The 25,170-nt window shown below is 41.8% G+C and overlaps 1 long non-coding RNA gene across 1 annotated transcript in view; it reads left to right on the top strand.

Annotated features, from left to right (window-relative positions):
• The window catches only part of LOC115894577, a 183,621-nt gene extending 159,405 nt beyond the window's left edge, over positions 1–24,216 (top strand). Inside the window, exons 2-3 of the long non-coding RNA XR_004054707.1 lie at positions 23,098–23,235; positions 24,097–24,216. This is a non-coding gene — a long non-coding RNA (uncharacterized LOC115894577). The remainder of the gene's footprint in view (positions 1–23,097; positions 23,236–24,096) is intronic.
• The last annotated feature ends 954 nt before the right edge of the window (positions 24,217–25,170 follow it).

The raw sequence follows: 25,170 nt of genomic DNA on the forward strand, positions 1-25,170 counted from the left end.
AGGGAACTGTGGGATTTGAGAGATGCTTAGGAGAAACAAGTAATAGAACGAAAGACAGGCTGCTAACAATAGGGTGAGATCAACCAGGAAGCCCAGGCTAGAGCTCTGGTGATGGGGTGGGCAGCTGGCCCTGTGCTGCTGCAGGTGACGGTGGCTCAGAACACAGAAAAGCCTGGGTGTGGGTGTGTGTTGGAGGACAGGGAATGATTGCTTCTGTTTTTGACACATTGTCTGTGAGAGTGATTTTGAGACTCCTAAGAAAAGAGGCCCAAGAGACATTGTTTGGATGTGTTTAGAAAGATTTGAGCTGGAGATCTCTACTTGAGAGTCATTAATTGAATCCCAGCGAGTGAAAGAAATCACCTCGGAGCACATAGAGATTGAGGAAAGGAGGACCTAGGACAGAACCCTGGAAAACATGGATGAAGAGGCCAATTTCCCTCTCATGCCATTTATCACTTTACTGTAGTTGTTTAATGTCTCTGCCACATAAACCCATTAGACTGCAAGCTCCCTGAGGGCAGTCACTGTATCTAACTTGGTCACCATATATCTCCAAAGAGTAACATCTAGACGGCACACACCTCACTCAATAAATATCTCCAGTTCAATGATTAAATGACAGGCACCCTTTAAAGCCACAGAAAGAATAATAAGTATAATATATAGGTCTGGCCGGGCACGGTGGCTCAAGCCTGTAATCCCAGCACTTTGGGAGGCCGAGACGGGCGGATCATGAGGTCAGGAGATCGAGACCATCCTGGCTAATACGGTGAAACCCCGTCTCTACTAAAAAATACAAAAAACTAGCCGGGCGAGGTGGCGGGCGCCTGTAGTCCCAGCTACTCGGGAGGCTGAGACAGGAGAATGGCATGAACCCGGGAGGCGGAGCTTGCAGTGAGCTGAGATCCGGCCACTGCACTCCAGCCTGGGCGGCAGAGCAAGACTCCGTCTCAAAAAAAAAAAAAAAAAAAAAAAAAAAAAAAAAAATATATATATATATATATATATATATATATATATATAGGTCTTTGAAAGTTTGAGCATGAAAACAATTAGTCTTGAGCAATAGCAAATTGTATTAGAGAGTTTATAATGTTGGGGTGTATGAGAAGTTGGTAAGTAAAGGCAGAAGAATTACTCTAAAATGAACCATGAGGGAAGAATTGCCAGAATGTGGTTATTGGATGATGATGATGATGATGATGATGATGATGATGATGATGATAACGATATGGAAAAAATGAGACTTATGGAATGATAGTGTTATTAAGAATAGGACAAATGGTCACCTATATCCCTGGGTGATTCAAGTACAATCTTTAGTAGAGGTCTCTTTCTGACTCAGTAGTCCTGGGGTGATTGCAGCCCCACATGGGCATCCTAGGCCAATATCTAAAATACTCCCTTTTGTGTATTTACACATTCATTCCACAAATATTCATTGAGCATGCCAGGACACAGAAATGAGTGAGACATCATATTCCCTGTGTCTAAGAAATTATCAGTGTGATAGAAAGAAATGTAAACAAATTAACAAGTTACAATATTGGTTTTATAATCTGGATATGGAGCACTATATCAAAATTTCTTTATCAAACTCAATAATGACCTTCATATTGCTAAATGAAATAGTTCTATGTCCTCATCTTCCTTGCCCCATCAACACCATCTGACACAATTGATTACTCCCTGTTTCCACGGTATGTTCTTTCCTCGGCTCCCTAGTTTGCCTCCTGGCTTACTTCCTATTCCTTTGTAGTATTCTTCCATGACTCTTCCTCACCACCATGCCCTCTCAGCATTGGAGTGCCTCAGAGCTTACTGCTTGGACCTCTTCTCTATCAATACTCATACTTTGGTGATCTCATCGAATGTCTCGGCTTTAAGTATCATCTCTATGCTGAAGACTCTTACATCAGGTCTGAACCTTTCCCCTGACCTGTGGGCTGTGTAACCAAACATCAAACTGCCCTCCTCCTGGATGTCTATTAGGCATCTCAAAGTTAACATGTCCAAAATCCAACTCCTGATATCTTCCCCAAACCAGCTCCTCCCACAGTCTTCTCGTCTTCATAATGGCAGCTTCATCCCTCTAGTTGCTCAGGTCAACATGCTTGGACTCATCCTCACTTACCCTCCTTCTCTCACACTCCAGAGACAATCTATTGGCAAATCTTCAGGCCTTGCTGTCATGTGATATCCAGGAGCTCATCCCCTCGCCACTGCTGAACCTGCCCATGCCATGGGCGTCTGCTTGGAGAGCTGCAAGAATTCCTACCTCTTCTCCCTGTGTCTACACCTGCTCCTTACAGCCTCATCTTAACAGAGAAACCAGATGATCTTGTTTTTGTTTTTGTTTTTGTTTTTATTATACTTTAAGTTCTAGGGTACACGTGCAAAACGTGCAGGTTTCTTACATATGTATACATGTGCCATGTTGGTGTGCTGCACCCATTAACTCATCATTTCCATTAGGTATATCTCCTAATGCTATCCCTCCCCCCTCTCCCCTCTCCACAATAGGCCCTGGTGTGTGATGTTCCCCTTCCTGTGTCCAAGTGATCTCATTGTTCAGTTCCCACCTATGAGTGAGAACATGCAGTGTTTGGTTTTCTGTTCTTGCGATAGTTTGCTGAGAATGATGGTTTCCAGCTGCATCCATGTCCCTACAAAGGACACGAACTCATCCGTTTTTATGGCTGCATAGTATTCCATGGTGTATATGTGCCATATTTTCTTAATCCAGTCTGTCACTGATGGACATTTGGGTTGATTCCAAGTCTTTGCTATTGTGAATAGTGCCGCAATAAACATACGTGTGCATGTGTCTTTATAGCAGTATGATTTATAATCCTTTGGGTATATACCCAGTAATGGGATTGCTGGGTCAAATGGTATTTCTAGTTCTAGATCCTTGAGGAATCGCCACATTGTTTTCCACAATGGTTGAACTAGTTTACAGTCCCACCAACAGTGTACAAGTGTTCCTATTTCTCCATATCCTCTCCAGCACCTGTTGTTTCCTGACTTTTTAATGATCGCCATTCTAACTGGTGTGAGATGGTATCTTATTGTGGTTTTCATTTGCATTTCTCTGATGGTGAGTGATGATGCGCATTTTTTCATGTGTCTGTTGGCTGTATAAATGTCTTCTTTTGAGAAGTGTCTGTTCATATCCTTTGCTCACTTTTTGATGGGGTTGTTTGTTTTTTTCTTGTAAATTTGTCTGAGTTCTTTCTACGTTCTCGATATTAGCCCTTTGTCAGATGAGTAGATTGCAAAAATTTTCTCCCATTCTGTTGGTTGCCTGTTCGCTCTGATGGTAGTTTCTTTTGCTGTGCAGAAGCTCTTTAGTTTAATTAGATCCTATTTGTCAATTTTGGCTTTTGTTGCCGTTGCTTTTGGTGTTTTAGACATGAAGTCCTTGCCCATGCCTATGTCCTGAATGATATTACCTAGGTGTTTTTTTCAGGGTTATTATGGTTTTAGGTCTAACATTTAAGTCTCTAATCCATCTTGAATTAATTTTTGTATAAGGAGTAAGGAAAGGATCCAGTTTCAGCTTTCTACTTATGGCTAGCCAATTTTCCCAGCACCATTTATTAAATAGGGAATCCTTTCCCCATTTCTTGTTTTTGTCAGGTTTGTCAAAGATCAGATGGCTGTAGATGTGTGGTATTATTTCTGAGGGCTCTGTTCTGTTCCATTGGTCTACATCTCTGTTTTGGTACCAGTACCATGCTGTTTTGGTTACTGTAGCCTTGTAGTATAGTTTGAAGTCAGGTAGCATGATGCCTCCAGCTTTGTTCTTTTGGCTTAGGATTGTCTTGGCAATGTGGGCTCTTTTTCGGTTCCATATGAACTTTAAAGCAGTTTTTTCCAATTCTGTGAAGAAAGTTATTGGTAGTTTAATGGGGATGGCATTGAATCTAACTTACCTTGGGCAGTATGGCCACTTTCATGATATTGATTCTTCCTATCCATGAGCATGGTATGTTCTTCCATTTGTTTGTGTCCTCTTTTATTTCACTGAGCAGTGGTTTGTAGTTCTCCTTGAGGAGATCCTTCACATCCCTTGTAAGTTGGATTCTTAGGTATTTTTTTCTCTTTGAAGCAATTGTGAATGGGAGTTCACTCATGATTTGGCTCTCTGTCTGCTATTGATGTATAAGAATGCTTGTGATTTTTGCACATTGATTTTGTATCCTGAGACTTTGCTGAAGTTGCTTATCAGCTTAAGGAGATTTTGGGCTGAGATGATGGGGTTTTCTAAGCATGCAATCATGTCATCTGCAAACAGGGACAATCTGACTTCTTCTTTTCCTAATTGAATACCCTTTATTTCTTTCTCTTGCCTGATTGCCCTAGCCAGAACTTCCAACACTATGTTGAATAGGAGTGGTGAGAGAGGGCATCCCTGTCTTGTGCCAGTTTTCAAAGGGAATGCTTCCAGTTTTGCCCATTCAGTATGATATTGGCTGTGAGTCTGTCATAAATAACTTATTATTTTGAGATACATTCCATCAATACCAAATTTATTGAGAGTTTTTAGCATGAAAAGCTGTTGAATTTCACCATTGCTGAGGCTTAAGTAGGTAAACAAAGCCACCGGGAAGCTCAAACTGGGTTGGAGCCCACCGCAGCTCAAGGAGGCCTGCCTGCCTGCTTCTGTAGATTCCACTTCTGGGGACAGGGCATAGCTAAACAAAAAGCAGCAGAAACCTCTGCAGATGTAAATGTCCCTGTCTGATAGCTTTGAAGAGAGCAGTGGTTCTCCCAGCATGGAGGTTGAGATCTGAGAACAGACAGACTGCCTGCTCAAGTGGGGCCCTGACCCCTGAGTAGCCTAACTGGGAGACATCCCCCACTAGGTGCAGACTGACACCTCACACCTCACACTGCTAGGTACACCCCTGAGACGAAGCTTCCAGAGCAAGAATCAGACAGCAACACTCACTGTTCAGCAATATTCTATCTTCTGCAGCCTCTGCTGCTGATACCCAGGCAAACAGGGTCTGGAGTGGACCTCAAGCAAACTCCAACAGACCTACAGCTGAGGGTCCTGACTGTTAGAAGGAAAACTAACAAACAGAAAGGACACCCACACCAAAACCCCATCAGTACGTCACCATCATCAAAGACCAAAGGCAGATAAAACCATGAAGATGGGGAAAAAGCAGTGCAGAAAAGCTGGGAATTCAAAAAGTCAGAGCACATCTCCCCCCGCAAAGGAACACAGCTCATCGCCAGCAACGGAACAAAGCTGGACAGAAAATGACTTTGACGAGTTGAGAGAAGAAGGCTTTAGTCGATCAAACTTCTCAGAGCTAAAGGAGGAACTACGTACCCAGTGCAAAGAAACTAAAAACTTTGAAAAAAGAATGGAAGAATGGATAACTAGAGTAACCAGTGCAGAGAAGTCCATAAACGAACTGATAGAGATGAAAACCATGACATGAGAACTACTTGACAAATGCACAAGCTTCAGTAACCGACTCGATCAACTGGAAGAAAGAGTATCAGTGATTGAAGATCAAATGAATGAAATGAAGCGAGAAGAGAAGTTTAGAGAAAAAAGAGTAAAAAGAAATGAACAAAGCCTTCAAGAAATATGGGATTATGTGAAAAGAACAAATCTATGTCTGATTGGTGTGCCTGAAAGTGACGGGGAGAATGGAACCAAGTTGGAAAACACTCTGCAGGATATTATCCAGGAGAACTTCCCCAACCTAGCAAGGCAGGCCAACATTCAAATTCAGGAAGTACAGAGAACGCCACAAAGATACTCCTCGAGAAGAGCAACTCCAAGACACATAATTGTCAGATTCACCAAAGTTGAAATGAAGGAAAAAATGTTAAGGGCAGCCAGAGAGAAAGGTCGTGTTACCCACAAAGGGAAGCCCATCAGACTAACAGCAGATCTCTCGGCAGAAACTCTACAAACCAGAAGAGAGTGGGGGGCCAATATTTGGATGATCTTGTTAAACCTTCCACTCACTCTTCCACTCAGACCCTGCTGCTCATCTCACTCTGAGAAAAAGGCAGCATCTTTACAAGGCCTCGTTCCCTCTTCAACCATAAATATTCCCCTGCTCCCTCTTCTCCTGTCACACCAGGCCCCTTGATGTTTCCCCCACATGCCAGGCACTTGTTCATTCTCCTGCCTGGAGCAGTCTTCTCCGATAGCTGAGCAGCTCATCCCCTTATCTCCTTCAGATCTTTTCTCCCATGTGCAGTTGACAAGAGAGAGGCACAACTGACTCTTGTAAGTCAGTCCCAGCACACTCCGGGAGGTTGAGTAACTGGCCTGAAGTCATTCAATGTGTTACTTCTCTGTGATTTAAAGACCCATCTCTTCAAATGTCTGAAAATTTCTGAGAATACGAAAATATCCACCTTGGAAATAGCAAATGATGTCTCCTGCCTTGAAGATGTCCCTTCCCAGCAAAGCACAGAGAGTGACCTGATTTGCCTCAGCCCTTTGGTGTTGGATGCAGGGCAGAGGGAAAGTGGAGGGAATGGCTGCCCCGTGAACGCTGCTCACGCTCAGCTCCTGAAGACCAGACCTGGGAAATTTGCTAGATGATAAGACAGTTCTTGACCTCAGAGGCTCGTGAGAGAGATGCTCCACTCAAAAACCCCGCTGGGCAGGATGCAATGCCCAGTTAAAGCAGCAAGTAGACCCAGATATCAGAAAAGAAAAATGAGAACAGAGTTAGATGAGCAGATTTATCAAACCCTGTAATTGTAGAACTTATCAGTCCCAGGGCAGCTGTTTTCCCTTTGAAAGGGTTAGAGAGGGAACATTCTGCTTCTTGGAAGCACATCTAAGATGATCTAAATAAGGATTAAATATATACTCCCAGCCCCAAGTAGCCTGCCAATACGAACCCCAAAATATAAATAAAGTTTGAAGGGAATGAAAAGCCTTTTTAAAAATGCTTAAAATGTGCCACATACTGGGAGGACTATTTTACATAAATTAGCTTATTTAATCTTCACAACCACTTTCAATTTCTCCCATTTTGCACAGAGGATATTAGGTAAATTGACTCAGGTCAGTGGTAAATGACAAGGTCAGCCCTGTTGACCTCCAAAGCCTTGTCCCTCCACTACATCAGGCACTGTAGACAGGTAAAGGAGTGTAGGCACTGTCTCCCACAGAGGAGAAGGCTGAGGACAACGTTGATGGCCCCGCTGAACACTTCTCCATGAACTTCCTCCGTTCCTCTCTGAGCCACCCATTCGGTAAAGCGGCTGTAGATCACAGCCACTAGAGGGCAGGCACGGCGTGAGAAGCCACTAGCCCTTCCCGGCTCCTTTGCTGGTGTTGCTCAGACCAGGGTGGCAGGAAGAGGCACTCGGGCGTCTGCAGAACAAATGAGAACAAATGGCAGTAATGATCATTTACTTTTCTCAAGGCTTTCACAGTCCACAAATCCCTTCCAAGTCACATTTCATCTTTGGCACGGCTTTGTCAGGTAGTTTTTTTTTTTTTTTTTTCCAATCATCTTCATTTTACAGAAATATATATAAAGTAATGAGACAGATATCAATGATTTCACTTTCAATATTTTTTCTAGACTGCAGAGGCTTTCTAGAACTGTGGATTCCTCAAGGCAAATTGGTCCACAGGACAAGCAGGCCAAAGCATAGAGGGTAGGTAATTAGAGGGACTGTCCTGTTGAGCCCCTTGCACACAAGTGCTCAAGGAATAGTATTTATTTACCATTAATAAACACAATAACTAAACTAACTGAAGAAAACAGTCTCAAGAATCTATTGTGTCCAGGCCACGACCTTCAAGATTTTACAAATAGGGCTACTTGTGATTATTATCCCATTGTAAAAGCAAGGTGGCCGGGCGAGGTGACTTAACGCCTATAATCCCAACACTGGGAGGCTGAGCCGGGTGGATCACCTGAGGTCAGGAGTTCAAGACCAGCCTGGCCAACATGGCAAAACCCCATCTCTACTAAAAATACAAAAATTAGCCAGGTGTGATAGCAGACGCCTGTAATCTGAACTATTAAGGAGGCTGAGACAGGAGAAATCGCTTGAACCCAGGAGGCAGAGGTTGCAGTGAGCCGAGGTCGCATGACTGCACTCCAGCCTGGGCGACAGAGTGAAGACTCCATCTCAAAACACAATAATAAAGATAAAAATAAAATAAAATAAAAAATAAAAGCAAAGTATCTACCCTTAAGCCACAAAGTTTTTCAGTGAAAAAAGTGGGACTTGGACTAATTTTAGAACTCTTTTCACCACGTCTCACCATTACCAATAGATCAAGAACCCAGAAGAAAATCAAAGTTCAAAGAGACACAACTTGGTCATCAGATTCTAGGGGGCTGGCTACGTTCTGCTGGCTGTCACTGAGGTGACGAGTCATCAGTGGCTTGTCCCAGCCACTCGGTTGGACCAGAGTTAGAGAAATCCACTCACCTCACCTCATTTTCAAGGTTGTAGCAGGTAACAGATAACAACGCGGCACTGGCTGAATACTTTGAAGGCTTCCTGTTAAAGGAAAGGTGAACAAAAATGAACTCCAACGAGGTGGTTAAAATGACCTACCAGACTAACTGGTAAGAATTTCTATCAAGCTATGTTGATGATATCTGAACTAAGACAATGGCAAACAATGGTTTGAAACATCTCTAAATGAAACAGTAAAGGAGCAAAGTATCTTAAAGAGCTTACTCCACTTAATAGTTCTTCACCAACTAGGTTCCAATCTTTTAACCCTGGCCTCTCTGAGGAGACCCGTCAACCACACCTCCCAGCCATTCCTCAACCCAGCTGGCTTACTGTGCCTTGTTGAACTGTTGATTGCTGCCTCTTCAGTTGACATTTCCTTTGGACTATCTGTTTCGTTCTCAACTCTGACTTCACCCTGGGATTGTAGTTTGTGAGTGCCCTTAACACCATACCCTGACACTTTAGCACCAATCCACCCCTCCTGCATTTGTAGTCCAGCCCCCAGAGTGCCATGCTGTGTGGAACTCTGATCTCACTTTCAGTAAGGAAGTACCCACAGGAAGGGAGCCATGTTCACGCATCCATTCAACATCATTCAGCAAATATTGATTCCGCTTCACCCAACTGGTATTTATGATGCACATTCTATGTGCAAGGGTTGTGTTTGGTACAGGTGAGGATATAAAGAAAGTGAAAATAAAAATCCGTATCTTCATGAAGTTAGATAGTCTATTGGAAATGGGGACAGATTAGAGAAAGTTAATCCTAATATATAATGAAACAGATTGAACTTCATCATAAGTTTAAAATGCTATAGGTGTCCAGAGGAGGAACAAAAAACATTCAAAGTAAAAGGATCAGGAGAATCCTTGTAAAGGAGTTGACATTTAATAAGTCTTAGAAAGGATCAAAGCATAGGAACTTTCCAGAGAGAAATAACACCCGCAAGAGCACGTGCACGGAAAGCACTGAAAACGTGTGTAGATTTGCGCAATGGTCCAATGTGGCTGAAGAGTGAGAAAATGGGATTCTGGAAAGGAGTGGGGTGCTGGGGAGAAATCCATGTGGCTTCCTGAAATGCCAAGAAGGGGGTAAGAGAAACTGATCTTCTCAAACAAGAAGTACAATATGTTCTGGCACACCAAGTGTTGAGCAATGTTTAAGTTATAACTTTTCCACCAGGCCAGCTTGTGCTGGATGGAGTGGCCTGTTGCTGACAGACTCACTTCATGAACACTTGTCTGGAACACTTCTCATGTCCCCCATCACCATTCACTAAGCTCTTTCCCTCTGCTGCAAGACATCATAAAACTCCCACCTCTTCTTCCAAACCTTGACTCATTTCCTGGAATCAGGGTAGTAATTTCACCTTTACCATCAGTAAATACATCACCCTGGGCCATCTCTCAGAGTTCGCCTCATGCTCTCTCCTACAACCCTCCCACCCTCCATTCCTGTCAGGCACTTTTGTTCATCCTTTGTGTTAAACTGTGGTGATTAAATATTGGTTATGCCTATTTCCATCCCCATGATGCTACCTGTCTTCGATGGTGAGGTCTCCTTAATGTGGCTCCCCTCCACTATTTGACTGGAAACAAAGGTCAGGAACAACTCCAAGGCCCAGGCTGGTAGACCATTAATTACAAATAGATTCTTTTTATGGTTAAAATCTATCATAGTAACAGAAATTGAAACCTCAGGTAAGAAAACTCTTTTGAGAAGTAGCTCAGGAGTGACCCAAGAGGTGGTACCCAGTGATGGATTCATTTATTCATGATTTGCTGTTATTTCCTTGACCTTTGTCAAGTGGTAGCACTTTGGGCAATTTGAGAATGCTCTGAGAATTTGCCTGAGAAGGTGCTTGTTCTACAGGGACTAGGCATCTCAGTAAGGAACCTACTAATGGCTTTCTCTAGGTCGATGATGCATTCAACATTCTCAGAAGAAGAATGAGGTTGCTAAAGAGACCTTCCCTTCCTATCTGTGTGTCCGTTTCCATAAAATGTGTTGTGAAGTTGTCTGTAAGAGCCAGGAGACCTTACTGATTAAAGCTCAATTGATTTCAAAAAATCTCCACTGACTTAAAATTCAGAAGCCTTTGGAAGGGCACCATAATAGGCTGAAGTACATGTCCTCCCAGAAGTTGCATGTTTAAGTCCTAATCCCCAGTACCTCAGAATGTAACTTCATTTGGAGATACAATCTTCAGAGACATAATTAAGGTAACATGAGGGCTTTAGGATGTCTCGGGGGAGAGCTGGTGACAGTCACATTGGAGAGACCAGGAGGAGGTTCAAAGAGGCGTCTGAGGTTATAGGGGAGTTTGTAAACAGTGGGGAGTACAGGGGTGTCAGGTGTACTGGTTCAGAAGGGAGGATTATGAGGGCGAGTGGGACCAAGCATTGGAAGGATGATATTGGAGTGAGGAAGAGGCAGGAGGCTGGGCTGCAAGGACAAAAAGAAAGCATAACCCAAAGGAAGCCCAACTCAGATGGGTTTGCTTTAGCATGTTAACTAGCTGGTTTTGGAATAGACCTTATAGAAAAAAATACCACGTGCACATCCTGGAGTTTGGGGATTCACAAGAAGAAACCAAACAGGACATGTGCTGACAGCTGAGTGGTTCACACCAACCAAGGTGGGTTTGATGTGTCTGACAGATCTGGTTCTTTCAAGTTCTTGTGGCTTGAGGACAGGCCAACTTACTATGTCTGGCTTCAAGCTCATCATGAGATCATAAGAAAATGTCACCCAAACTGGGAATGCTGAAATCCTTCCTTCCTGTGTATCCAGTTAGCCGTTCTGAACACATGGCCATAGAGAGAAGGAATTATGTGCATATGTGTTAAAATAGTACCTAACAATGGTCTAGTGCTTGACCTTACCTTGCTCTGTGCAAATGAAGGCAAACTGTTTAAGGAGTAAATGAATGTCTGGAAAAAATAAAAGAAAACGCCATTAAACGTGTGTGCAGTTTAATCTGTATAGTTAATTACAGGTAAAAGAATGTACATAAGCCCTCATATGTACTCCTTACCTTCCTTAAATCTTTTGGTTGTTGCTATTTTCCTATATGCATAGTTTTCTCATAACCTCCTTAGCATTCAGATTTCTGAAACATGATGAAAATCATGCAGTCGAGAGTAAAACTCTAAGAATCTCACCCTACTTCTACATTCTATGAGAATATTTAGAATCTCTTTTTGTTTTTCTATTCCTTTAGTACCAGAGCCAATGTACCTTTTAATTCATCCTAACACCTCCTACTAATAATCAGATCAATTAGGTGGGAGAGAAATATATATATAAAATTGAGAAAATTTGTAAGAATATAAAAGGAGGGATACTGTAATCAAAGTTGCTTGCTTAGCAAAGACATCCCTCCCTACAGATGATATAAAACGAAAACAGGTAGAGATCCCAATTCTGTACCTTTAATAAACATAACAAAGTACCACAGACTGGGTGGTTAAAACAACAGAAATTTGTCCTCTCACAATTCTGGTGGCTAAAATCCAAGATCAATGTGTTGGCAAGATTGCTTCTTTCTGAGACCTTTCCTTGGCTTGTAGATGGTCATCTGCCTGTGTCTTCTCACGGTCTTCCTACTGTGTGTACCTGGCTCCAAATTCTCTCTTCTTATAAGGCCTCCAGAATTGGGAGCTATTAATATTCCATCATTATAATTATCATTGTTATTCCCCAGGTCAGGAGGTGAGGGTTATTGTCCTGTCCACCTTCCAGATCTCTTCTAGACCTTTATTCCCCCACCTTGTGGTGAAGGCCCCTGCCTCTGTGGAGCATCTGCTGCCTGGCACATGGTCCCAGGCTTTGACCTGGAACTGTCAGCAAGGCCCCCAACTCACCCATACTCTATCTTAGCCCTATCCACAGCCCTGCCTCTGTTCACTTCCCTCCATTCCTCTGCAATTTAGATTTCATGGTGCAGCACCTCCATCCCACTCTTGCCTAAACCCTAAACTCCCTTATCCATCTTCCTTTTTTTTTCTTACCTACCCAGGCAGATTGCATCCTTGAATGATACCAGGTTTGTCTTCTCTGCACCAGCACCTGAGTAAGGAAGCCCTGGACTCAATTTACTCACACTTACACAGGATTTTTCCATGACTTTGATAAGACGGATTATTCTGAAGTTTCTTTCTGTGCTATTATACAAATCAATAAGTATATACAAAGGTTCTGAGTTGATCCAAACTCTAATTATAGCAGACACTGCTTACAGAAGACACTGACCTGGCTGCAGAATTCCTGAAGCCTAAAACGTTGGCTGCAGGTCTGTAAAATCACTGGGGAAGCATTTCATCTTTGTATGCTGTTGACGAGTTTCAGCACAGGAATCAGCCTATCCCCTAACAGTTTCATAATGATTTGTGTTGGTTGGTTTTAATGTGGAGGTTTGGCCTTTGAAAATGAGAATCATTAAGAAACAGAAGTTATTTAAGTCAACACATATGCAGTAATAGAACCAGGAAGGAGCATTTGACTTCAAGTATTTCTTTGAGTTCTGGATTGTTCTTCAGCCATTTACTGTCAGGCATCTCCTGAGCCTTTGGTATTGAATTGCCTGGTTGCAGACTATAAATGAAAGCAATTATTTAAGAGGTTGCTGAGTTACTTTTGGGGTACAGAACTCCACCTCCCTCACCTCAAGACTGCAATGTGGAAACCCTGCCTGAGTTTCCAGCTTGCCGCCTTGCCCTGTAGATTTCAGACCCAAGACTGCAACAGCAAGTCCTGCCTGAATTTCCACCCTGCCAGGCTGCCTGACAGATTTCAGACTTGCCAGCCCCCACAATCATGTGAGCCAATTTCTGAAAATAAGCCTCTCTCTCTCTAAATATATATATACACACACACACACATATCTCCTATTGACTCTATTCTGGAGAACCATGACTGATACACATATCTCCTATTGACTCTATTCTGGAGAACCATGACTGATACACATATCTCCTATTGACTCTATTCTGGAGAACCATGACTGATACACATATCTCCTATTGACTCTATTCTGGAGAACCATGACTGATACACATATCTCCTATTGACTCTATTCTGGAGAACCATGACTGATACACATATCTCCTATTGACTCTATTCTGGAGAACCATGACTGATACACATATCTCCTATTGACTCTATTCTGGAGAACCATGACTGATACACATATCTCCTATTGACTCTATTCTGGAGAACCATGACTGATACACATATCTCCTATTGACTCTATTCTGGAGAACCATGACTGATACACATATCTGAAGGTTTGTTACATTTATAACTGTCCCTTCACTTTCCAGGGACCCTGGTCTGTTATTATTTTCCTTTCTTTGAAGTCACAAGCAACACAATCCATCATTCAGGGCCTAGAGTTTCATGAGCATTTGGGATTACCTAAACCCTCACATGCTTTCAAACAATAAACTCACAGAGTCGCTGGAGGATATAAGACCTGAGGAAACAGTCACAAAATAATATAAGCTTTTTACAAAATCGATACAAAATTTATAAATACTTGGCACATCATGCCAAGTGTACTGGTTCTTTCAGTTCTGATTTTTTAAAAAATCATTCTCATAAGGAATGACTCTAATTTTGATTTTTGAGGGTCAATAACGAAACTGTAAAAAAAGCGGGGGGCGGGGGCATTGTTAATCTCTTTGAGGTAGGATTACATACAGAAAGTTTTTTCTAAGTTGTTTTATAATGAACATATACAGCTCTTATAATAGAAGGATATAGGCCAGATGTGGTGGCTCATACCTATAACCCCAGTGCTTTGGGAGACCAAAGTGGGAGGATCACTTGAGGCCAGGAGTTCAAGACCAGCCTGGGCAACATAGCAAAACCCCATCCCTGCAAAAATGTTTTTAAATATTAGACATGGGGCCGGGCGAGGTGGCTCATGCCTGTAATCCCAGCACTTTGGGAGGCTGAGGTGGGCAGATCATGAGGTCAAGAGATAGAGACCATCCTGGTCAACATGGTAAAACCCAATCTCTACTAAGAATACAAAAATTAACCGGGCATGGTAGCATGCACCTGTAGTCCCAGCTACTTGGGAGGCTAAGGCAGGAAAATCGCTTGAACCCAGGAGGCGGAGGTTGCGGTGAGCCAAGATTGAACCACTGCACTCCAGCCTGGCAACAGAGAGAGACTCAGTCTCAAAAAAAAAAAAAAAAAGACATGGGGGTGCCCACCAAGTTCTATCTACTTGGGAGGCTGAGGCAGGAGGACTGCCTGAGTGTAGGAGTTTGAGGCTGCAGTGAGGTATGATAGAATCACTACACTCCAGCTTGTATGACAGAGCAAGACCATGTCTCAATACTAATAATAATAGAAAAAAAGAGTCTGAAAATAGAAATACTTGATTTTATAATAAAATAATTGATTTAAAATAAAACAGAGTTGGAGAATTTGGATAATGTGTATGAAATTAAAGAAAGGCTGAAAAGCATTAAGAAGTTGAGAACTCAGAGGTATAGGAATGTAAGTTGATTCCCATAACATCACAAACAAATACAGTTGACCATTGAACAATGCAGGCGTTAGGAGCACTGACCCCAGGTGCAGTGCAAGATCCATGTATAACTTGATTCTCCAAAAACTTAACCATTAATAACCTGATGTTTCCTGTCAGCCTTGCCAATAATATCAACAGATAACACATATTTTATATGTTCTGTGTATTATATACTGTGTTCTTATAATAAAGTAGCTAGAGAAAAGAAAATGTTACTAAGAAAATCATAAGGAAGAGAAAATATATCTACTCTTCTTTAAGTGCAAGGGGATCATCACATTGAGTAGGTGGAAGAGGAGGAGGAGGAGGGGTTGGTCTTGCTGTCTCAGGGGTGACAAAGGAGGAAGAAAACACGGGTGTGAGTGGACCTGCACAGCTCAAACCTGTGTTGTTTAAGGGACAGCTGCATATGTGTGGACAATGACAGGCCAGAAGTTACAGGTAGTAAGACTGACCATCGCACAATGGGAGGAAACAAAAGATTGAACTTTCTGGTAGAGCCATGGCCAAAGGTTCTGAACACTAGTTAATGGAATAGGGCATTCTATTAAAACATAAGGCTGTTAACTGGGGCCCTGGGCCCTGGAGTGAGGCACTGTCAGCTCATTGGCCCTGGCTGGGAATGATTAAAATGCAATGGAAAGACGAAGTTAGAAGTGGCTGAACAAGAAAAGAGGACTTGGGAAGAAAATGCTATCCAGAGAAACTCAATGATGAGAGGACTAAGAAAAGTGACTCAGCTCTTGCCCTGATTTTTTTCTTTAAAGGAATGGATGTCCATAAGTTAAACTGAAATGCGTTCCAGCGGAAAACACAGTAACAAAGATGAGAAAGACCTTCAGAAAGATATTTAAACTTTGAGAAACTGTATCAATCAAATGCTACCCAAGAAAAGGAACCCTTCTGGATAAAAATCCTTTCACCAAATCCTGTAAAGCCTTTATGAGTTCTTCAGTGGAGAGGCACCCTGGAAATTTAGGTTATTTTTATCGCTTTTGCTGGAAAGGCCATTTCTCTCCTCTTGGGCTGAATTCTTTGATGCAAGTTCTGTAGCTTTGGAGTGAATCTGAATGCAGTTTTCAGAGCGGTGAGAAAAATCAGGCACTGTTAATATTCCAAGCTTCCTCCAAGACATTTTTTGAAAAGAACTCGTAAAGATGTCTAGGTTTCCTGTGAGTTCTTGTGAGATATGCCTTTCAAAGAAGTTTAGAATAATACTTTAGTATGATTATATACTGTCAGATTCTAAAATGCCAGGTAGCAATAGAACAAAAGAAGCAAAATATATTCATTTTTAACTCATTGTGGACAAAATGCATAGATACAGTCTCTAATTTCAGGGTAAGTGGGTGGATCTGGATATACCTGTCAAGTTATCTTGTGGATGGAGCCCAACAAACAATATCAATGCCACAGCCACAGGTCAGTAGGAAGGAAATGATTGCATCGGCCACTTCAGGCATTTGTCAAAGAGGTATCAAATGCCAGGCAGAAGAAATGGGTTAGAACAGAAACAGTGTAACAAAAGTCCTCTTGAGACCTAAGCTAGTCTATGACCTCCATAATAGCACACAGTGACCAATACCATCCTAAAACAAGAGAAAGCATAGGATAGTTTTTGGAGTTTGGGCATCTTGTAGATTGTTTGCTTTCGGTATTGTATTGCTTCTTTGTAACACAATTTGAACTTTAAAATGTCTCCTGTGTACTAAGAGTCATTCATTTAATAACAATAGTCAGCACATACTATGCTTTTTATATACATAGCACCATGGTTTACAGATATTATCTCATTACAATCCTTTTAGATAGGGGATTGTTTCTGTCCCCATTTTGAGTGAGAAAACTGAGTCACAGTGAGGTTAACTTCCCCAAGGTTACACAACGATGCAGTAGCAGAACTATGACTTAAGCCTGGTTAGTCCAGCTAAAAGTCAAGGCCTTGTCACCACTACATCAATGGCAGCTTACGTTTTCACTGAGCATCCAGTAAGGATGTGGCACTTCAACAGCCTCTGTAGACGGTGTAATGCATAAGACAGAAGTGTAAAATTTTTAACGACTAAAATTCAATATTTTTCTACTTCGCAAAAGCCTACGTAAGTATATGCTTAGCATCTTGCCACATAGCCTTTGATACTATCTGTACTAAAAATTCACAAAACAATGAAAATCACTCACTGGCAGAGAATAGCTGCTAACAAAACACCTAATACTCAGGGGAGCAAACAAATGGCTCTGCGATGGGTCTCTGGGCTGAAGGCATAGCTTGCTCCTAGCCTGCCTGTCTGTAATGACAATCAGAGAGCTTCCCGTACCTCCTCATTGAGCCCACTCCATCTCCAAGAGACCAAGACCAGTGGCCTGTTCAGGTCAAGGCTCACTCTATGGTGCTCTTGGATTGCCTTTTGCTATAAAGTCTAATGAGGATAACAACAATAAGAACACATGTATGTTGCTTAGTGCAGTCCTATATGGCACTGATTTGCTGTCATACTCTGGTCATAGAAACATCTTTTAATTAAAAATATAGAGAGAGACTGTATAAATCCATTCCAGTAAGGAAGAGTACAATTATTAGGGTGAAGCATGTGAAGTTACCAATATTCAATCTTTTTGACTTGCAAAAATATTTTCTTATATAGAGTGAGTGCAGTAAATAAAGTGCTATCCAAAGCTCTCAGCCGATGAGCTGACATCTCCTAGGGTGCTTTGTCCAGTCAGGATGAAGTTCAACTCTCTGTGGTTGCTCTTTCTTCCATTATGGAATATTCTAGGGTTCAGTGTTGACTCACAAAACAACCACAAAGGGCGCACAAGCAACAGTGCCACAGGTGCTGCAGAGGATGGAAGAGGCAGAGGTTGAGGTTGAAGTGCAGCTTGGTGGCCAGTGGCCTTCTCAAGGAAACGTCAGAGAAGCACAGGGGGCAAATCAGCTGCCAAGTGGGGCGTGGTGCAAGACCTGTGATATTATGAAGAGCATCATAAGCACCATCACTGCACAGGAAAAACAAAACAAAACAGAACAGAGGCAGGTCACAACTGCAGGAGGTATGAAAAGAATGAATGACTGTTGAGTTTGCCTTTTGGTAGGGATTATCCTCTGACAGCTTCATGCTTCCAGAAAGCATTCTCTATGCTAATCAGATATGTGTAAAATAATAACGGTAGGCCAACACTTCCTGAGGACTGATGGCCAGCAAGGCACTGTGCCAGAGGCTTTGCGCATGTGTATTAGTCAGGGTTCTCCAGAGCAGCAGAACCACTAGGATATAAATACACATTGTGTCTTATTTCAAGGACCTGATCTATGCGATTGTGAGGCTGGCAAGTCCAAAATCCATAGGCAGCCAGCAGGCTGAAGCAGAATTTGAAGCAGAATTTCTTCTTCCCCTGGAAATCTCAGTTCTGCTCTTCAGGCTTTTCAACTGATTGAATTGAATAAGGCCAACTCGGATGATAGAAGATAGTACCCTTTACTTAAAGTCAGCTGATTGTAGATGTTAACCACATCTGCAAAATACCTTCAGAGCAACACCTAGATTACTGTTTAATTAAATAACTGTGTACTATGGCCTAGCCAAGTTGACAGGTAAAATTAACATCACAACATATATGTTCATTTTCTCCTCAATAAAAATCCATAAAGTAGTGTCATTTTATCCCCACTTTGCAGATGAAGAAATGAAGGCTCAAGAAGGTAAAGAGCTTGCTCAAGATCACACAGATTATAAGGAACAGAGCCAAGCTTTAAAACTAGTGTGGCTTCAGAGCCCATGAGTGTAACCACTGGGATTATCTGTCTCACCAAGTGGCAAGGATTTTCTGCTAAGGATGCTGTCATTTGGGAGTTGACTAAGGAAAAGCTGGCAAACAGTTCAGCCAAGAGAAGGTCAGCATCAACTTTTGTGCATCAGAGAATTGCAAGCTCTCCATTGTTATAGGCTGCACAGTTCAGTGCTCAGCCAGTATATCCAGCCTCCTTCCCAACCACGCCCCTTCCCCTTTCATCCCACCATGCAACAAGCACAAGTGAGTGCTCACTAAATTAGCCACTCTATAAATAAAGGGAAGGTTATAGTATAGTGGGTACAGGGAATACCAGCTTGTGTGAAAAAAATTAGATAAAACTGGATTACATATTAAGACAAAAATCACAAGGATAAATAAAAACGTCATTATTTCTGCCACTCCAAATAAACTTCTTCCGAAGTTCCAAATTAATCAGAACAGCAGCATTAGCAGGATCTGGGAAAGCTGCCCCTTGAAGCTGTGACAAAGTGGACATAGAAGAATGTGGGGATAGGGGACTCCAGGGAAAGACAGGCTGACAGCTACTTAAGGTGAGATTTTTTTTTTCCCTCACTTATGTTTTCAATCTCTTTAGTTTTTCCTTCCCTCCTGCCCACAAAAAGAATAAATGCTTCCACTATCTTAAAAATACCTTGCTTCTAGATAATTACAATAAACATAAATGAACTAAATGCTTTAGAAATGGCAATGTTTGATCAGAGAAAATAGGATTTTAAAACCATATTCTGATTCCAAGAGACAAGTCTTGAATATAAGGACGTAGAAAGATTGAAAGTAGAAGGATAGAAAAAGATATTCCTTCCAAAACCTGAGCAAGAGATAGTGAATATCAGATAAAGAACTTTAAGATAAGAAATATTACTAGAGATAAAGAAGGAAATTTCACAGCAACAAAAATTTCTACTTACCAAGAAGATATAAAAAAGCTCTAAATCTGTAAATGGTTAAATATATAATTCAAAATTTGTGTGTTTTTCTAAGACAGCAAAAATTAACAAAAGTAAAAGGAGACGTAGTTATCAATAATGTACTGTGGGTTTTAAGACACCGCCATCAGTAACTTACAGAACAGAAACTTACATAAATAGTAAGGTAACAGATGGTTTATCAACCAATGGCATGATGTAACTGACATATCAGTAAACTGAGCTATTGATTGAATATTGAAATGCACCATGACTATCGCTAGAGATGCTCAACCAAACTAGGAACACATATGCACCCAAAGACATTTGCAAGAATGTTTATAGCAGCATTATTTCTAATTGTCAAGAAGCTGGAAACAACCCAATGGTGTCACAGCAGATTGAATAAGTGAATTGTGCTTTGAAAAAAAACTTGCTTCAACTCTGATTTCCCCCTCCCCACCAAGGTGCCAAAACTTTTGTCTTCCTATTTGCCAATTTTAGGTAAAAAAAAAAAATTTTTAATTTGCTCTATTTCCTCACTTCACTACACTGCTCAATACTCAGCAATACTTTTAGTTAATCCCCATCTTGCCACAGAAATTGTTCTGGTCAGAGTGGAAGTTACAAAATTCTGTTATTTTGTTTCTTCCTATTCTATTTGGCCTCTCTATATCATCTGACACTGAGGATCCCTTCCTTTAATCTGAAAATCTCTTCTTTCTTAATTTCTTAATTTCTCTCTCTTGGCTTTCTGTTTGTTGCTAAGACCTTAGTTTTCAGGTCTTCCATAGCGTTTTGTTCCATCATTTCAGGTACGAGGAGTCCTGGTCCCTGCTCATTCTGGGTGGTGATATTCCATCCCATGGCTTTGGCATCATCTTTGTACTGAAGCAGTAGGCACAGTGATGTGATTGAAAATAGACTTTAAAGTCAGACAAAAGACAAGCGAATTCTGCAAATCATGGTGGCTAAACCCAACCTTTCTCCTGAGCTTTAATCCGAAAGGCACTAAAAATAAACTTGACCCAAGTCAAAACTGTGTTGAGGCCGGGCGCGGTGGCTCACGCCTGTAATCCCAGCACTTTGGGAGGCTGAGGTGGGCGGATCATGAGGTCAGGAGATCGAGACCATCCTGGCCAACAATGGTGAAACCCCATCTCTACTAAAAATACAAAAATTAGCTGGGCGTGGTGGTGCATGCCTGTATCCCAGCTACTTGGGAGGCTGCGGCAGGAGAATTGCTTGAACCCAGGAGTCAGAGGTTGCAGTGAGCCAAGATGGCACCACTGCACTCCAGCCTGGCCACAGAGAGAGACTCCATCTCAAAAACCAAAAAAAAAAAAAAAAACAAAAAACAAAAAACAAAACCAAAAAAAAACCTGTGTTGACAGCCGATTTTACATCCCTCCACATTCATGAATTATTGAAAGTCCATATCCTACTCTCACAATACCAGACCCAGTTCATGTACTTCTCAGATTTGGTTGGCTATGATTTTGCTGCTCAGTGCTATGGGTGACTCTCCAGGGAGATTTCTTGGCACCAATGGCATTATCGTTGGCACAGAGAGAAGATGTCCCTCTTTGCCCACTGAGTTTCGTCCCTGCCCACTCAGGGCAGCTGCTCAGCAGTTGACCCTACTGCAGCAAGCAGCTAGTCCTGAAGTCCCGTGAAGTTCGAAGAAGGACCAGGCTGTGTGTCATGTCACACCTCCGACCTCACACCACAGGGCCATCGCCTCCCACCCTTGAGCTTTCCTGTCAATGCTAGGTGCAGATGCCAGAGGCCTCCTAAGTAACCCAACCCACTGACTTTCCAAGATGGGTCTTCAAAGCTGCATGTTGCAGAGAGACAGGCATTAAATATTTCTGGCTCATGCCCTTTCATTGGCTCAATGCCAGCACTCTTGTGGCAAAAATAACCTAGAAATGTAGGTGAGTTGACAATCCAATTGTGCCAGTGGGGGCTGGATTTGGCCAACAAGCAACAGGAGAAAGAAAGGAGCCAACAGATAAATTATTCTCTCCTCCTCCTCCTGAGAACTTGTGCTGAGATGCACACTTCCATATGCCCTCCCTGGTGATGTCCTGCATAACTGAGCAACAAGGATGTTTTCTGGTCAAGTCTAGACAGCTTGGAAATGTACCATCCTGTACTTCTTCTCTTCCTTCACCTCATTTACCTGATTCCTTCACTTCTGCTTCCTTGAATTCCCTGGATTGCACTCACTCAATAAAGTGTTAGCCGCATAACTTTCTGACTGAGGCTCAGGCTACAGACACCATTCGTCAAGAAAGGAAAGGTAGATTAAAATAAGGATTAAACCTCTTGGTTCCCCACTAGGTGCCAGTATTCTTGCTAAGCAACTTACATTTGCTATCTCTTTTAATCTACACAGAAAACTATGCAATAGGTATTATTTCCCCCAATACAGTGAGGAACTGAGACTCAGTGAGGCGTTAGTAACTTACCCAAGATGACAGAGCTAAGATGCTGACTTCGGTGCATCTTGCTTCAAAGTCAGCATTCTTCCCTCTATGCCTGTCTCTATTATGGAACACTGGGGCTTAGGAATTCTGTGAAGGTTCCATGTGGTAATTCATTCGTAGGGATTTTCAGAAGCTTTAGGCTGATTCAGTGAAGACCCTTTAAATATCCAAGCAGAGCATGATAATAAAGTCCTAAAATGGCAGGCTGGGCAATCAGTTAAAGTGATGGTTAAATTACAATTATTATTTGAAATTTAGATATCATTTTAGGTAGTCATTTCTGAGTGGAATAACACTGATGAGCTAACTAAATTAGATCACGAAAGTTACTATTATAATGATGAGAGCATGAAGGGTTGACATATCCCTTGTGATAGAAGAGATCCAAGGAGAGAAATGAAGGAACGAGCCCTCCCCACAAACCCATCCCTATGCTGCATCCTCAGCATGAAGCCATTTGTCCACCTGGCCCTCTCCTCATCCACCCCATCCAGCTCTGTCTGTTCTGCCCATGAAGATCTTTGGGAACAAAAAGTACAAAGTTTTAGCTAGAAAATCAATCTCAAAACAAAATAGAGGGGTCCTGACTGCCAGAGACTAAAATGGAAAGGATTTCCTCATACTGCACAAGATGTCACTGGCAGGGTTCTATGCTTGTGCAGAGGTTTGGGCCAGAATTGCACTTTGAAAAATTGGAAAAAGACTGAATTTGGACCCTGTCACGCATCTCAGTTAGCATCTCTCCATGTCTTGGATTATGGAATGATCTGTGTCCTCCTGTGGGAGGAGGGAAATGTTTTTTGTGCAATTAAAAAGTCAGGCTATTTGTAGATCTAATTATTTTCTCTTGTCTGATCAGGTGCTGAAGGATTAGCCCCTTGAAGATGGCCGTTAATCCATAAATGCATCACGACAGACACATGGGTTTGCAAATCTGTGGGGAAAGCATTAATACCTCCTGCCTGATGCAGAAATAGGCAGGTTTCATTTAAACTTGGTAAGTGACCCAAAGGCATTAAGAAACTCCACTGTACCACAGAATGGGTTAGTCCTCTGAGCCTGGTTGCCACCAGAGGCTGTGATCTCAAAGAGGCTCTTTCCTCTTCTGCATTTTCCCAGTGAGCTGTTCAATTGCATAGCTGCAATGAAAATCTCCTCCCAAAGAATCAGCACTTACCTCTTAAAACATGGAACTCTCTCACTCCCTACCGAAACCTGTTCAAAGAGCTTAAAACAAGACTTAATAGGTCCAAATTTTAATATAAATCACCTGGGGATCTTGTTAAAAAGAACATTCTGATTCAGTAAGCCTGGGTGGGGCCCGAGATTCTGCAAGTCTAACAAGTCCCAGGATATGTCAATACTATTGGCCCACAATAAGCATCTTGAGTAGCAAAAGCTTAGAAGAGCATTTGGTTTTTCTTTCGAAATTTTTGAAGATTATTTGGTCCTTAGAAAGCTCCTTTCAAATGCCTCAGTGTTATCTAAAAGCTGTTCTGGGAACCACTGCAGAAATTTTCAACCAGATGGGGCTGAAGTTGGAAAGAGGACATGATGTTTCAGCTTTTCTCTTGGGCCACATTCTTAAACTCAGTGCTGACCTAATGACTTGCAATCAAAATTAGACATAAAAATGGATTTTACTAACACTAGTTGACTAACTGTGCTCATCCCTGTGACCACCAGATTCATTTTATTCAGTCTCAAATTGGTTATTTTCCATCAGGTAGTTTCAATTATTGCATGGGATAAGAAGATTTAAATGTTAAAGCACATAAACAGAAGTAGTTTAATTGTGCACTTAAATGTTATATTTGATTGAACAGAAGTAATACTTGTTATTCCGTCTCTATTTCAGGATTTTCATTTTCTGCTTGGAGAATTCAGTCATTTTAATATCCAAAGAAACTATTGTGGAAAATTCAACTGGTGCAAAGTAGGTTTAACTGTCTAGAACAGATGGGGGAAAGGGGTATTTTTCCAGATGCTTTAGAAATGTTTAATATGTATTTCCTCTTACTCAAAAAGCATAGCTACATATTATCTTATGCAGTGAAATGCCTTATTTGGAGAAAAATAAATATAAACATTATGGTTATGTATAAACTATGCCAATTCTTGGACTTATCCCTTATTGTTATTTTTGAAAACCACCTGCCTGGATTAAATCTTTGCCACCTGTATTTCAGGAACATCTTCTGGTTAGTGTCTCTGTCTCTAGGTGCTGGCGATTCTAAACAGATATCTGTTCCAAAACATATTTGCTAAAACAGTCTCCTTAACTTAAGGAGATTAAGACCTTAAAAATCATTTACCGTATTCTCCTACTTCAAGCCATTTGCTCAAAACAAAATTCTGAAAAGTGGCATCAGCAACATGAAGAAATAGTTGCTCCTGGCTATCCCTCCTCCCACAGATGCACCAGATAAACACCTATACATGGATCAGTTCCCTCCAAGAGAAAGCCAGAAACTAGTAGAAAGACTCCTGAACACCAAACAACTGAGAAAATATCCACGTTGAAACAGGCAGGAAGAGTGGAGATGTACTCATCCACAAATCCCATCTTCAGCACAGCTCCTTACAATCAGGAATGAATCCTCAACTACCAGCTTCTTCCTGAAGAGTGAAGGGTTTGTATCATGCATACAGCATCCAATCTTTTACTGTCCCTGCTGGAGGGTTCGGCTTTAAAATTGTTAACGGTAGTGGGTGTCCAGGTTCTTGGCGTCTTGAAGAATCAGACAAAACACACAAACAAAGCAAGGAAGGGACGAAGGAATTTATTGAAAATGAAAGCACACTCCACAATGTGGGAGTGGGCCCAAGCATAGGGGCTCGAAGGCCCTGTTACAGAGTTTTTGTGAGTTTAAATACCCTCTACTTGGGGTACGCCCTATGTAAATGAAGAGGATGAAGTAAAGTTACAAAG

The sequence above is a fragment of the Rhinopithecus roxellana genome, chromosome 18 (assembly GCF_007565055.1).
Source record: "Rhinopithecus roxellana isolate Shanxi Qingling chromosome 18, ASM756505v1, whole genome shotgun sequence".
Taxonomy (NCBI): Eukaryota; Metazoa; Chordata; class Mammalia; order Primates; family Cercopithecidae; genus Rhinopithecus; species Rhinopithecus roxellana.